General features: G+C 40.0%; 1 pseudogene; it reads left to right on the plus strand.

Annotated features, from left to right (window-relative positions):
* The first annotated feature begins 1022 nt into the window (after nt 1-1022).
* LOC113249748 (olfactory receptor 6C4-like) lies at nt 1023-1951 on the plus strand (annotated as a pseudogene).
* The last annotated feature ends 15299 nt before the right edge of the window (nt 1952-17250 follow it).

Genomic DNA, 17250 nt, shown 5'->3' on the forward strand with positions numbered 1-17250 from the left:
GGTAGATGTGGAGGTTTGTGCCAGAGGAAATTTTGCAAATTAATAAAAAACTGTAAGTGTGTTATCTGCTGGAAATGGCTTTGAGAATTTGAGAACTGTAGAGAAGGTTAAATAAAACCTGGCTTAAAATTTAAATTTAACATAAATTTTATTATAGTAGCTATGTAACTATTCAGAACCCTGTTCTTCACCTGTAAACAAAAACTAATTACTCGGCTTCTCAAAGTATGGTGTAGATAGTGCCCTAAGCAAACAAGTTTTTCATTAGAAACTCCTAAATGGGTTTTGCAACTTTTTATTTCAGTTCTATTTGTCTAGACAGAGTAAATTTACATGCTTTTTAATACACATGGATATGAAAAAAAAATGATAGCAGATATCTTCTTGGAGAGATGTCATCTGTTCCACTGCTAAAACCATCTAAGGAAACTTGAGGCTTGAAGGAAAGCAGACACTGGCACTAAAGATTTAGAGACTGATGATGCTAGTTACAGTGATCCACAAATTCAGTATATTGAAGGGAACTTGACGGCATCCTTAGTTACTGCAGTTACAATGGTAGTGCTGATTCCCTCCTAAAGGCTCCTCAACTGTGAGCTAACACAGCCTTTCTTCTCACTCTGAGACCAAGAAAGGGATGGAAATGAGGCATCACTGCCAAATTACCAGATATGATGCAAGATCCAAAGTACACTCAATGTTCAAAGTGAAACTAAAAATAGAAAATGGAGAAAATGATACCTGAGGCATTGGTTTATAAGGTAGGCTAGGAAAGTACAGAAAGAGCCTGAAATGGAGCCACAGAGAAAATTCTCCTACATGAGAATTAAAAAAAAATAATTCTTGTGAAGAGCCAAACTCTGTCCAATAGAAAATCTAATTTGAGTCAAATTGACAGAAAAGAGGCATTTGAACCAATTCAACAGAAAAGGCTTAGCTTCTCCTAAATGTTCCTGAGCTCCTCCTTCCATTCTCATCAGTGACTTTTTCCTTTGTACCTTTATAGGCAGCAAAGGTTAGCAATGGAAAACCAAACCTTTCTGACAGAATTCATTCTGTTGGGACTAACAGACATCCCAGAGGTCAAACCTGTAATCTTTATATTTCTCCTCCTCACCTACATATTCAGCATCATTGGAAACCTGACAATCATCACCCTTACACTACTGGACTCCCACCTCCAGACTCCCATGTATTTCTTCCTCCGGAATTTCTCCTTCTTAGAAATTTCCTTTACGACCACTTTTACTCCCAGGCTGCTGTTCAGCATCACAACTGGCAACAAGACCATCAGCTTTGCTGGCTGCTTCACTCAGTATTTCTTTGCCATCTTCTTTGGAGCCACGGAGTTTTACCTTCTGGCCGCCATGTCCTATGACCGCTATGTGGCCATCTGCAAACCCCTGCATTACCTGACCATCATGAGCAGCAGAGTCTGCACCCAGCTGGTCCTCTGCTCTTGGTTGGCTGGATTTCTAATCATCGTATCCCCAATCATCCTGACCAGTCAGCTGGATTTCTGTGCCTCCAACATGCTGAATCATTATTATTGTGACTATGGACCCCTCCTAGAAATATCTTGCTCAGACACAAGACTGCTAGAGCTGCTTGACTTTATCTTAGCAGTTGTGACTTTGGTGGTCACCCTGGCACTGGTGATTCTCTCCTACGCAAACATCATCTGACCATCCTCAAGATCCCCTCTGCTCAGCAAAGGAAAAAGGCCTTTTCCACATGTTTTTCCCACATGATTGTCATCTCCCTCTCTTATGGCAGCTGCATCTTCATGTACATAAAACCCTCAGCAAAAGAAGGAGTTGCCTTCAATAAGGGAGTAGCTGTGCTCAATAACTCAGTTGCCCCTTTATTGAACCCATTCATTTACACTCTAAGGAATAAACCAGTAAAACAAGCTTTCAAGGATGTCACCAGAAAGATTATGAGTATTTAGTTAATGTAAGAACCTCAGACTCAAAGGAAAATCTGAACAATATGAATTAAATTCCTCCCCAGGAAAACATAAGGACAGCTGCTCTAATCCTCTCCTTATTAAAGCATCATCTCAGATGAATTTATCATAAGGAGGTGTCACAGTTATCTTTCAAACCTGCCAATGAGGGGTAACTCTTCCCAAAACAGAGCTCACACATTTATTTCTAGTTAATAGACTTTTTTAGCTGGACATTTGAAAATGTTGCAAAAAATGTAAGACAATTCAACTCTTCACATCACTTTGAGGATATAATTATTTAAAATAAAAATACATTATTTGTCTAAGAAGAAATGTGTTTATTACAGTTATTTTAAAGCAAATTAATATATAGATATTTTAAGTTCTGTTTTGATTTCTAATACAATTTTTAAAGATATAAATAGAAAACCTTAGTAGATTAATTTTATAGGAAAAAGATGTCTCTAGATAACACTGGTAGTCTAAGAAGGGAGTATCTGGATAAAATTACTAGAATGTCATAAGACTGATAGTCCTGGGCTGACTAGTAAAGTTTAGTTTTATATGTGACGTTCTTAATCTAATCAAACTCTTTCAAAAAATTATCCAAACAAATTATCAGAAATACTAGACACTTTCCAGAAGATGCTAGTAATTACATCTTGCAATAAAGCTCTACTCTTGCTATGAAAGCCATCTTTTCTCAAGTTTGAGACAATTTTCTCTCTCATTTTTATTGCTCTGACAATTCTAAACCTGTCTTCTTTAGAACTTAATACAGAAATAATTTCCAGTTGTAGGTTTGATATTTCTGACTCTATCTGTTCTTCCAGTCAGGAAATTAAAATGAAAACTATTACCAAGGGTATCCCTAACAGAGTGACTATACAATGTCCTCTTAAGTGAAGAGTGGGGGTGGCCGGGGGGAAAGATGGTGGAGGAGAAGGGGACCCTTTTTTAGCTGGTCCCCTGAATCCAGCTGGATATCTACCAGATCATCCTGAACACCCACAAAATCAGCCTGAGATGCAGGAAGATACATTTGGATCTCTACAAATGAACATATCCAGCGCAGAGTATTGAGGTACAAAGCGGGGAGCCATGAATCTGTGCACAGATATCGAAAGATAAACGGAACAGGGAGGGAGCCGCCACGCTCGAGGGCCAGGAAGCAGTAGCCACCTGCACTGGGGAGCAGGCCGGACTCAAAGACTGGCACCTGTGGGAAAGCAGACTGAGACCGTGAGCCCAGGAAGACGCGCATGACCAGACTGAAAACCAGAGCTCCGGAGCGCTCACTGGAACCAGACTGAAAACAGGAGCTTGGGAGTCTGAGCGTCCAAACTGAAAACCGGCGCTCTGGAGCGCACGCAAAACATACTGAAACAGGGAGCTCAGGACCACGCACGGGAACTGGGGGCAGCTGCCAGTTTTGAAAGCACAAAGGACAGAGACGTGCCAGCCCTGCAAGTGAGGGCTGGGAGAGTGGTTGTGGGGCGCACATTACTGGACGCTGCAGGGTTTTCAGCAGCTCCGACAGAAACAGAGTTAAAGTGGCCAGGAGAGAGGACTGCGATCTCTATGTTCTGAGACAGAGGTTAGGATACGGCCACTGCTGCTCTGACTCTCAGAAGAGTCACAAAAAACTGCCAGGGGAAGCAACCTAAGAACAAAAGCCCAGAAATACAAGTTCACATTGTGCCCATTCCCATACCCCCTCACAGGGGACAGGGCAATTCTACCCAAACAGGGTTACCTGAGTATCAGCGTGGCAGCCCCCCAATGGAGAAGGCAGGCTGAAAAATCAAGAAGCCCACATTCCTAAGGCCCCTATAAAACAAGTGCATACTGCCTGGGTCCTGGTCAATAATTTGGGCTCTCTGCATTCCCGCAATCTCTCATCATCAGAATGACAAGGAGGAGGAACCCTCAGCAAAGAAAGGACACCGAGACTGTGGCCTCTGCCACAGAACTGATGGATATGGATATAACCAAATTGTCAGAAATGGAGTTCAGAGTAACAGTGGTCAAGATGATGTATAGGCTTGAAAAAAATATTAACAAAAATATTAACGAGAATATAGAATCTCTAAGGGCGGAAATGAGAGCAAATCTGGCAGAAATTAAAAATGCTATGAATCAATTGTAGTCTAAACTAGATGCTCTGACAGCCGGGGTAAATGAGGCAGAAAAACGAATTAGTGAATTGGAAGATGGGATGGTAGAAGAGAAGGTAAAAATGGAAACTTGGCTCAAAAAAAATCTAATCTCAAGAATGTAGATTACGGGAGATTACTGACTCAATTGAACATTCCAATGTCAGAAACATTGGCATTCCCAAGGGGGTAGAGAAAGAGAGAGGTCTAGAATTTGGACAAATTGTAACCAAGAACTTCCCTAATCTGGTGAAGGAAACAAGCATTCCTGCTCAAGAGGCAGAGAGGACCCCTCCCAAGAACAATGAGAACAGACCGACACCATGTCGCATCATACTGCAATTTGCAAATATTAGATCCAAGGATACAGTCTTGAAAGCATCCAGGGGAAGAAAATCCTCACATACAGAGGGAGGAATATCAGAATAAAGTCAGACCCGTCTACAGAGACCTGGCAGACCAGGAAGGGTTGGCAAGGTATTTTCAAAGCTCTAACTGAGAAGAACATGCAGCCAAGGATCCTTTCTCCAGCAACGCTGTCATTCAGAATTGATGGAGAGACAAGGACCTTCCAAGACCAGCGGAAACTGAAAGAATATGTGACCACCAAGACAGCCCTACAGGAAATATTAAGGGGGGTTCTATAAAAGTAAAAAGGCCCCAAGAGTGATACAGAACAGAAATTTACAATCTATAGAAACAAAGACTTCATAGGCAACATGACATCATTAAAATCATATCTCTCAATAATCACTCTCCTAAATGCTCCCATAAAAAGTCACAGGGTTGCAGATTGGATAAAAAGACATGACCCATCCATTTGCTGACTACAAGAGACTCATCTTGAACCTAAAGATACATCCAGACTGAAAGTGAACGGATGGAATACCATTTTTCATGACAATGGGCCTCAAAAGAAAGCTGGGGTAGCAATTCTCATATCAGACAGATGAGATTTTAAACTAAAGACTGTATTAGAGATACAGAAGGACACTACATTATTCTTAAAGGATGTATCCAACAAGTGGATACAACAATTATAAATATCTAGGCCCCCAACAGGGGAGCAGTTAGATACATAAGCCAACTCTTAACCAGAATAAAGAGATATATAGATAATAATACGTTAATAGTAGGGGACCTCAACACTCTGCTCTCAGCAATAGACAGATCACCTAAGCAGAAAATCAACAAAGAAACAAGAGCTTTGAATGACATACTGGACCAGATAGACCTCATAGATATATATAGAACACTACACCCCAGAACAACAGAATACTCATTCTTTTTGAATGCACATGGAACTTTCTTCAGAGTAGACCATATACTGGGTCGCAAAACAGGTCTTAACTGATACCAAAAGGCTGAGATTATTCCATGGATATTCTCAGACCACATTGCTTTGAAACTGGAACCCAATCACAAGGAAAAATTTGGAAGAAACTCAAACACTTGGAAACTAAGAACCATTCTGCTCAATAATGGTAATTAAGAAGGAGATTAAACAATTTTTGGAGACCAACGAAAATGAAAACACATCAGTCCTATGGGACACTACAAATGCAGTCATAAGGGTAAAATACATAACCATCCAAGTCTCACTCAAAAGAATACAAAAATCTAAAGTGCAGTTTTTATATTCTCATCTCAAGAAGCTGGAGCTGGAATAGAAGACCAGGCTTAACATGCACAAGTAGGCAGTTGATCAATATTAGAAACCAGAAGCATAGTAGAGCAGATCAACAGAACTAGAAGCTGGTTCTTTGAAAGAATAAATAAGATTGAAAAGCCACTGGCCAGACTTATTCAAAAGAATAGAGAAAGGACCCAAATTAATAAAATTACGGATGAAGGGGGAAAGATCACGACCAACACCAAGGAAATAGGATCATATCTTTGTGACAATAAATTAAACAACCTGGAAGAAATGGATGCCTTCCTGGAAACCTATAACTACCAAGACTGAAACAGAAATAAATTGATTATTTAAACAGACTGATTAATTATGAAGAGATTGAAGCATTGATCAAAAACTTCCCCCAAAACAAGAGTCCAGGGCCTGATTGATTCCCCGTGGAATTCTACCAAACATTCAAAGAAGAAATAATACCTATTCTCCTGAAGCAGTTTCAAAGAATAGAAACAGAAGGAAAACTACCAGACTCATTCTATGAGGCCAGTAGTACCTTGATCCCTAAACCAGGAAAAGACCCCATCAAAAAGGAGAATTACAGACCGATATCCCTGATGAATATGGACACCAGAATTCTCAACAAGATCCTAGCTAATAAGATCCAACATTACATTAAAAGGATTATCCATCATGAACAAGTGGGATTCATCCCTGGGATGCAAGCATGGTTCAACATTCGCAAATCGATCAGTGTGATAGATCATATCAACAAGAAAAGAGTCAAGAACCATATGATCTTCTCAATTGATGCTGAAAAAACATCTGACAAAATACAGCACTGTTTCCTGATTAAGACACTTCAGAGTGTAGGGATAGAGGGTATATTCCTCAATTTCATAAAAACAATCTATGAAAAGCCTACAGCGAATATCATTCTCAACGGGGAAAAGCTGAAAGCCTTTCCCTTAAGATCAGGAAAACGACAAGGATGCCCACTTGCCATTATTATTCAACATAATAGTAGAAGTCCTTGCAACAGCAATCAGACAACAAAAAGGGATAAAAGGTATCCAAATCGGCAAAGAAGAAGTCAAACTGTCTCTTTTCGCAGATGACATGACACTCTCTATGGAAAACCCAAAAGAATCCACTCCCAAACTATTAGAAGTTATAGAGCAATTCAGTAATGTGGTGGGATACAAAATCAATGCTCAGAAATCAGTTGAATTTCTATACACGAACAATATGACTGAAGAAAGAGAAATTAGGGAATCCATCCCATTTACAATAGCACCAAAAATCATATGTTATCTTGGAATTAACTTAACCAGAGATGTTGTAAAGGACCTATATTCTAGAAACTACAAGTCACTCTAGAAAGACACTGAAGAAGACACAAAAAGATGGAAAAATATTCCATGCTCATGGATCGGAAGGATAAACATAGTTAAAATGTCCGTGCTACCCAGAGAAATCTACACTTTCAATGCCATCCTGATCAAAATACCAATGACGTTTTTCAAAGAACTGGAACAAACAGCCCTGATACTTGTATGGAACCAAAAAAGGCCCCGAATCACCAAGGAATTGTTGAAAAGGAGAAACAAAGCTGGGGGCATCACGTTGCCGGATTTCAAGCTATACAACAAAGCTGTGATCACAAAGACAGCATGGTACTGGCACAAAAACAGACACATAGACCAATGGAACAGAATAGAGAACCCAGAAATGGACCCTTGGCTCTTTGGGCAACTAATCTTTGACAAAGTAAGAAAAAACATCCAGTGGAAAAAAAAGACAGTCTCTTCAATAAATGGTGCTGGGAAAATTGGACAGCTACATGCAAAAGAATGGTATTTGACCACTTTCTCACACCATACACAAAGATAAACTCCAAATGGGTGAAAGACCTTGATGTGAGATAGGAATCCATCAAAATCCTAGAGGAGAACATAGGCTGCAACCTCTTTGACATCAGCCACAGCAACGTTTCTCATGACACATCTCCAAAGGTTAGAGAAACAAAAGAAAAAATGAACTTGTGGGCCTTCACCAAGATAAAAAGCGTCTACACAGCCAAGGAAACAGTAAAAAAAACTAAGAGGCAGCCCACGGAATGGGAGAAGATATTTGCAAATGACACTACTGATAAAAGACTGGTATCCAAGATATACAAAGAACTTCTCCAACTCAATACACGAGAAACAAATGAGCAAATCAAAAAATGGGCAGAAGATATGAACAGACACTTTTCCAATGAAGACATACAAATGGCTAACAGACACATGAAAAAATGTTCAAAGTCATTAGCCATCAGGGACATTCAAATCAAAACCACGCTGAGATACCACCTTGCGCCAGTTAGAATGGCAAAAATTGACAAGGCGAAAAACAACACATGTTGGAGAGGATGTGGAGAAAGGGGATCCTTCCTACATTGTTGGTGGGAATGCAAGTTGGTACAGCCACTTTGGAAAACAGTGTGGAGGTCCCTTAAAAAGTTAAAAATTGAGCTATCCTATGATCCAACAATTGCACTACTGGGTATTTACCCCAAAGATGCAGACGTAGTGAAGAGAAGGGCCATGTGCACCCCAATGTTCATAGCAGCATTGTCCACAATAGCTAAATTGTGGAAGGAGCTGAGATGCCCTTCAACGGATGACTGGATTAAGAAGATGTGGTCCAGGGGCGCCTGGGTGGCACAGCGGTTAAGCGTCTGCCTTCGGCTCAGGGCGTGATCCCAGCATTATGGGATCGAGCCCCACATCAGGCTCCTCCGCTATGAGCCTGCTTCTTCCTCTCCCACTCCCCCTGCTTGTGTTCCCTCTCTCGCTGGCTGTCTCTATCTCTGTCGAATAAATAAATAAAATCTTTAAAAATAAATAAATAAAGTAGACATTACTATTTAAAAAAAAAAGATGTGGTCCATATATACAATGGAATATTACTTAGCCATCAGAAAGAACGATTACACAACATTTGCAGCAACATGGACGGCACTGGAAGAGATTATGCTAAGTGAAATAAGTCAAGCAGAGAAAGACAATTATCATATGGTTTCACTCATTTATGGAACATAAGAAATAGGAAGATCGATAGGAGAAGGAAGGGAAGAATGAAGGGGGGTAAGCAGATCGGGGAATGAACCATGAGAGACTGTGGACTCTGGGAAACAAACTGAGGGCATCAGAGGGGGTCGGGGTGGGGGATTGGGACAGGCCAGTGATGGGTATTAAGGAGGGCACATATTGCATGGTGCACTGGGTGTTATATGCAAGTAATGAATCATGGAACATTTCATCAAGAACTGGGGATGTACTGCATGGTGATTAATATAACAAAATAAATATTATTAAAAATAGATTCAACTAAAATCCTTCATCTTATATAAATACAATATAAAGAAAAGAAAGAGCAAAAAGAAAAAAATTGTTCTGCCCATAATGAGAACTGTTAGGATGTACTTTCTTACTTTTTTTATGATTTTTTTTATTTATTTGACAGAGAGAGAGAGACAACCAGCGAGAGAGGGAACACAAGCAGGGGGAGTGGGAGAGGTAGAAGCAGGCTCCCAGCGCAAGAGCCTGACGTGGGGCTCGATCCCAGAACTCTGGGATCACGCCCTGGCCCAAAGGCAGATGCTCAATGACTGAGCCACCCAGGTGCCCCAGGATGTACTTTCTTAACTTTCCTATATGTCATACAGCAGTATTAATGACAGTCCTTACATTGTACATTACATTCTTAGTACTTATTTATCTTATAACTGGAAATTCAAACCTTTTAACCATCTTCCTCCAATTCCCACTCCCCCATCCTCCACCTCTAGTTACCACATGTCTGATCTCTTTCTATGAATTTGGTGGGTTGGTGTTGTTTTGTTGTGTTTTGTTTTATTCTGCAAATAAGTGAGATCATACAGTATTTGTCTTTGTCTGGTTTATTTTATTTAGCATAATGCCATCAGGGCCCATCCATGTTGCTGCAAACCATAGGATTTCCTAATTTTTTAATATGTGAATAATATTCTTGCATGTGTGTATGTGTATTTCTTTATAAAACTTCATTTTCTTCATGCATTGTTTTCATGATTTTGTTTAGTTGTCTACATGTGTCCTCTTCCATCTTATTGGGTTTCTTTAAAAATTTTTATGTATTTTTAAAGATTTTATTTATTTATTTGAGAGAGAGAGAGCATGAGCAGGGGAGGGGCAGAGGGAAAGGTGGAAGCAGACTCCCCACTGAGCAGAGAGCCCAATGCAGGGTTCAATTCCAGGACACTGAGATCATGACCTGAGCCAAAGTCAGACACAAAGTCTTAACCAAAGTCGGTTAAGACTGAGCCACCCAGAAGCCCCTAAAATGACTGTTTTTAAATCTTTAAGGCAATTTGTAGATCTCCATTTCTTTGGGGTTGGCACTGGAGCTTTATTAATTTACTTTGTTGATATATTTGCCTGATTGTGATCCATATAGCCCTGAAATGATGTCTCTGAATTTAAAGTACCAAACATCTTTTCCAGGCTTAAAGACTGGTTTCATAAAGTAAATACCTTCCTCTGCCAATTTTCAAGGCTAATGGGATTACCTCTACAATCACAGTCATGCTGGGTTTGAGGGAGGTACAATCCTGCTGTTGGCTCTGCAGTAGTTCTGCACATGACAGGCTGGTTACCAGGGACTCAAGCGGATGGGGATCCTGTCTGGCCCCTGAGTAGTTGGGACTGCCTCCAGGACATTGTTCAGTAGGGTGGCACTGGGACAAAGGTCTGTTTCAGGGTCCACAAATTGGTCCTCAGACAGCAGGTTTGTTACCAAACATGCAGACAAGTGTGGCTCCTGCCAGGGCTCTGGGAGGGTTCTTATCAGGTCATTGAGTGGGTATCTGGGTGGTCAGGATTGACCCCAGACAATGGCTGAGAGAGGGTGGAACTGAGTCTTAGGGCTGACAAAAATGATGTCTGTAGACCTGGCTCTGGAGGCACAGATGGTCTTGTCTTCTGCCATGTCACTGGGTGGGTTTGACTGTTCCCTGACCACAGTTAGAGGTACTGGAGCTGAGTATAGAGACATTTAAGGATCTTCAGATGTACAAACAGGAGTGCCTCCTGCCAGGTCCCTGGTCCAGCAGGACTAATAAACTGCAACTGGGAGCAGTTGGGGCTGAGCATAGAGCCCTTTCAGGATCTCTGGGTCACAGACAGAAGTGCTTCCTGCCAGGTCCTTGTACCAACAGGACTACTTCCAGACTGGGAGGCACTGGAACACAGTCAGTTTCAGAATCTACAGCAGGACTGAGTTTGGTAAGTTTACCCCCAGGGGTTCCTGGACTGTGATCAAGGAGGGGTTGGAGCCAGTTAATAGGCCACTTCAGAGTCCACACCCAGAACCAAACTCCATATGTCTATTACCCAAGGCACAGGTGGGCATGACCGCTCCCCGGGTCCCTCTCAGATATGGTGCTGGTAACAGGACCAAGGCCAAATGGGGCTGTAGCTTAATCTATGGGGTATCAAACTGTTCCTAAGTCTATAGCTAGGACCACAATTGGGCAAGTCAGCCACCTGGATGTGGGCTTGCCTTCTCAAAACAGTTCTCCTTGGTCTTGGACTCTGCCAATGCTTCACAGTCTCCTAGCTGCATCCCAAAGCTCCCACATAGGCACTTTTGGTCATAGATAATTGCCAAATTATCACTGGTGAGAAGGGATACTAGTAGGGGACCTCTTATTCCAACACCTTGGTGATGTCACTCCTCCCAGAACTAGGATTTTTTAAATCCTTTTCTGATCTTTCCCATGCTGCAGCTTGTAGCTATTTTTCCCCATCTGAGGGGCTGACAGCTAATAGAATTAATTAGTGTAAGTCCAGTAATCTAGGATAATAAATAGCTAATAAATTATGAATTCTGCAGCAAATTTCTATCTTTCTGAACTTAAGAATATCCTTAATTACATCTCTTGACTCAGCTCTAGATCAGGATTTTAACTCATCTTCTGTAAATCTAACTTCTGATCCAACTAATTTATTTTTTATTTCAAATTTTTATTTAAATTAGTTAGTCATTTGGTAAAACTGGTTTCAGGTGTAGAATTTAGGGATTCACCACTTACATATAACACCAAGTGCTCATCACAAGTACCCTCCTTAATATCCATCACCCATTTAGCACATTCACCATTCACCTCCCTCCATCAACCCTCAGTTTTTCTCTATAGTTAAGAGTCTCTCAGGGTGCCTGGTGGCTCAGTCAGTTAAGTGTCCAACTCTTGATTTCAGCTTGTGTCGTGATCTCAGGGTTGTGGGAGTGAACCCTATCAGGCTCCACACTGGGCGTGGAACCTGCTTGGGATTCTCTTTCCCTCTCCCTCTGCCCCTCCACCACTATTCATGTGTACTCTCTCTCTCTCTCTCTCACTTAAAAAATAAAAAGTCTCATGGTTTGCCTCCCTCTCTCTTTTTTTCCCTTCCCCTATGTTCATCTATTTTGTTTCTTAAATTACACAGGTGAGTAAAACGATATAGTATTTGTTCTTCTCTGATTGGCTTATTTCACTTAGCATAATACACTCTAGCTCCATCCACATCATTGCAAATGGCGAGATTTCATTAATAATAAAGGGGTCTATCCAGCAAGGAGATCTAACACTTGTAAATATTTATGCCCCAACTTGGGAGCACTCAAATATAAACCAATTAATAGCAAACAAAGAAACACATTGATAATAATACAAGAATAGTAGGGGACTTTAACACCCCACATACAACAATGGACACATCAACTAAGCAGAAAATCAACAAGGAAGCAATGGCTTTGAATAACACACTGGACCAGATGGACTTAGCAGATACATTCAGAACACTCCATCCTAAAGCAGCAGAACACAAAATCTTTTTCAAGAGCACAAGGGATATTCTGCAGAATAGATCACACTGTAGGTCACAAATCAGACCTCAACAAGTACAAAAAGACTGAGATCATACCAAGCATATTTTCAGACCACAACACTATGAAACTTGAAGTCAACCACAAGAAAAAATTTCAAAAGACACAAATACATGAGATTAAAGAACATCCTACAAAAGAACATGCCAACCAAGAATTTAAAGAAGAAATTTTAAAACACATGGAAACAAATGAAAATAAAAACACAACAGCCTAAAATCTTTGGGATACAGGAAAAAGAGGTCCTAAGAGGGAAATATATAGCAATACAGGCCTACTTCAAGAAGCAAGAAAAGTCTCAAATATACAACCTGACCTTACACTAAAAGGAGCTAGAAAACAAACAGCAAATACAGCTTAAAGCCAACAGAAGAAGGGAAACAATAAAGATCAGAGCAGAATAAATGATATTGAAAGAAAAAAAAAACCAAGTAGAACAGATCAATGAAACTAGGAGCTGGTTCTTTGAAAGAATTAATAAAATTGATAAACCCACAGCCAGACTTACCAAAAAGAAAAGAGAAAGGACCCAAACAAATAAAATCACAAATGAGAGAAGGAGATCACAACCAATACCACAGAAATAAAAACAACTGTAAGAGAAAATTTTGAAAAATTATATGCCAACAAACTGAGCAATCGGGAAGAAATGGACAAATTCCTAGAAACATATAAACTACCAAAACTGAAACAGGAAGAAATAGAAAATTTGAACAGACCCATAACCAGTATTCAAAAATTTCCCAAAAAACAAAAGTCCAAGGCCAGGTGCTTCCCAGGGGGATTCTACCAAACATCTAAAGAAGAGTTAATACTTGGTCTTCTCAAACTGTTCCAAAAAATAGAAATGGAAGAAAAACTTCCAAACTCATTCTACAAAGCCAGCATTACCTTGATTCCAAACTGAGACAAAGACCCTACTAAAAAAAAAAAAAAAAAAAAAAGAATTACAGGCCAATATCCCTGATGAGCATGGATACAAAAATTCTCAACAAGATACTTGCAAATCGAATCCAACAGTACATTAAGGGAATTAATCATCACGATGAAGTGGGATTTATTCCTGGGTTGCAACGGTGGTTTAATATTTGCAAATCAAACAAGAGGATACACTATATTAATAAAAGGATAAGAACTATATGATCCCCTCAACAGATGCAGAAAAAGCATCTGACAAAGTACAGTGTCCATTCTTGATAAAAATCCTCAACAGAGTAGGGATAGAGGGAACATACCTCAACATCATAAAAACCATCTACAGAAAGACCCACAGCTAATGTCATCTTCAATGGGAAAAAATGAGAGCTTTTGCCCTAAGGTCAGGAATATGACAGAGATGTCCACTATTACCACTGCTGTTCAACATACTACTAGACATCCTAACCTCAGCAATCAGACAACAAAAAGAAATAAAAGGCATCCTAATCGACAAAGAGGAAGTCAAACTCTCACTTTTCAAAGATGGCATGATACTCTATGTGGAAAACCCAAAAGACCCCACCCCAAAATTGCTAGAACTCATACAGGAATTCAGCTATGTGGCAGGATATAAAATCAATGCACAGAAATCAATTGCATTTCTATAAACTAACAATGAAACAGAAGAAAGAGAACTTAAGCAGTCAATTCCATTTTCAATTGCACCAAAAACCATAAGATACCTAGGGATAAACCTAACCGACGAGGTAAAGGATGTATATTCTGAATACTACAGAATGCTTATGAAAGAAATTGAGGAAGATACAAAGAAATGGAAAAATAGTCCATGTTCATGGATTGGAAGAACAAATATTGTCAAAATGCCTATGCTACCCAGAGCAATCTACACATTCAATGCAATCCCTATCAAAGTAGCACCGACAATTTTTGCAGAGCTGAAACAAATAATCCTAAAATTTGTTTGGAACCAGAAAAGTCCCCAAATAGCCAGAGGATGTTGAAAAAGGAAACCAAAGTTGGTGGCATCACAATGCCAGACTTAAGCTCTATTACAAAGCTGTAATCATCAAGACATCAAGCTGTAAACATCAAGGCAGTACTGGCACAAAAACAGACACATAGATCAATGGAAAAGAATAGAGAACCAAGAAATGGACCCTCAACTCATGGTCAATGAATATTCAACAAAGCAGGAAAGAATATCCAATGGAAAAAGGACAGTCTCTTCAACAAATGGTGTTGGGAAAATTGGACAGCCATATGTAGAAGAATGAAACTGGACCATTCTCTTACACCATACACAAAGATAAACTCCAAATGGATGAAAGACCTCAATGTGAGACAGGAATCTATCAAAATCCTAGAGGAGAACACAGGCAGCAATCTCTTCAACCCCAGCCACAGCAACTTCTTGCTAGACACATCTCCAAAGGCAAGGGAAATAAAAGCAAAAATAAACCACTGGGACTTCATCAAGATAAAAAGCTTCTGCTATGGACTCTGGGAAACAAACTGAGGGCTTCAGAGGGGAGGGGAGTGGGGGTTGGGATAAGCCAGTGATGGGTATTAAGGAGGGCACGTATTGCATGGTACACTGCATGTTATAAGCAAATAATGAATCATGGAACATTACATCAAAAACTAGGGATGTACTGTATGGTGACTAATATAACAATAAAAATTAATATAAAAAAAGCTTCTGTACACCAAGGAAACCGTCAACAAAGCTAAAAGGCAACTTACAGAATGGAGGAAGATATTTGCAAATGACATATCAGATAAATGGATAGTATCCAAGATCTATAAGGAATCTAACCAACTCAACACCCAAAAAACAAATAATCCAGTCAAGAAATGGGCAGAAGACATGAATAGACATTTCTCCAAAGAAGACATCCAAATGGCCAAGAGACACCTGAAAAAATGCTCAACATCACTCAGCATCAGGAAAATACAAATCAAAACCACAATGAGATACCACCTTACACGAGTCAGAATGGCTAAAATTAACAAGTCAGGAAATAACAAATGTTGGCGAGGATTTGGCGAAAGAGGAACCCTCTTACACTGTTGGTGGGAATGCAAGCCGGTACAACCACTCTGGAAAACAGTATGAAGTTTACTCAAGAAGTTAAAATAGAGCTACCCTATGACCCAGAAATTGCATTACTATGTATTTACCCCAAAGATACAAATGTAATGATCCGAAGAGGCACCTGCACCCCAATGTGTATAGCACCAATGACCACAATAGCCAAACTATGGAAAAAGCCAAGATACATCATCTGTTGAATATATATATATAACGGAATAGTACTTAGCCATCAGAAAGGATGAATACTTACCATTTACCATTTACATTGACCTGAATGGAACTGGAGGGTATTATGCTGAGTGAAATCAATCAATCAGATAAAGATAATTATCGTATGGTTTCAATCATATGTGGAATATAAGAAACAGCACAGAGGATCATAGGGGAAAAGAGGGAAAAGTGGATGGGAAGTCATCAGAGAGGGAAACAAACCATGAGAGACTCTTAACTATAAGAAACAAATTGAGGGTTGCTGGAGGGGAGGTGAGAGGGGTGATGGGGTAACTGGGTGATGGGCATTAAGAAGGGTATATGATGTGATGAGTACTGGGTGGTATATGCAACTGATGAATTATTGAACTCTACATCTGAAACTAATGACATACTATATGTTGGCTAATTATATTTGAATTTTTAAAAATCATTTGTTTTATTTCATTGCAAGAATCATCTGAAATTTTAATCAAATAGACAAGTTATTAATATATAACATCATTTCCCAAGTCCAACACTGTCTAGGTTTATGTTTGAATCTCAGTTTCCACTTGCTTGGTGCCAATCTAAGTGAGCTGTATCACACAGAGTCCCTGTGCTTGGAGAAAACTAAGGTTCCCCCCCTCCTGCTTCAAGCCAACCAAATAGCTTCCTTGCAGATCCCAGCACACACACCAGGTATTCTTTCTACCCTGGGTTGCCATACTCAGAACTTCTCAAACGTTTTGGTAGTCAAGTTCATTTGGATGTAAATAGAAGAAACTCTCTCAAAGAAGGATAAGAAACAGTTGCAATGGTATCTCAGAGGCCAAATTCAACAAGTACAGCCAAACACAACAAGTTCTATGCTGCCATCAGTTGCTTTCTCTCCCTTTCTCTTGCCCCCCATCTCTATCTCCATCTCTATCATCTCTATCATCTCTTATCTCTGTCTCTGTTTCATTATTGCTCTGTCCCACCCTCTTGCACCATAGACTAGGTTTCTGATCATTCATCCACTCTCGCAAGGCCTTTTTTGCCTGCTCCATGAAGTCTAACTCTTCTTCCAGCCCAACTGCCCTCAGTTAACAAACTCAGACACCATTGCCCATGTATAAACACCCAGGAAAGAAATTGTAATTGTGGCAGTTCAACCCTCATACCAACAAAGCTCCAATTATTGATGGTCAAACAGCTGCTCTTTCTAGGATAAGCCCAAGAAAGACCCTCTTAGGGAAGTGTGGGCTGGGAGGAATTGATTCCAAATGTTGAATACAAAATAATCACTCTCTGTAGGCCTCTGACTGGTCTGCATTTATCTCTTCTTTCACAAATT

Source organism: Ursus arctos, unplaced genomic scaffold, assembly GCF_023065955.2.
Source record: "Ursus arctos isolate Adak ecotype North America unplaced genomic scaffold, UrsArc2.0 scaffold_21, whole genome shotgun sequence".
NCBI classification, from domain to species: Eukaryota; Metazoa; Chordata; class Mammalia; order Carnivora; family Ursidae; genus Ursus; species Ursus arctos.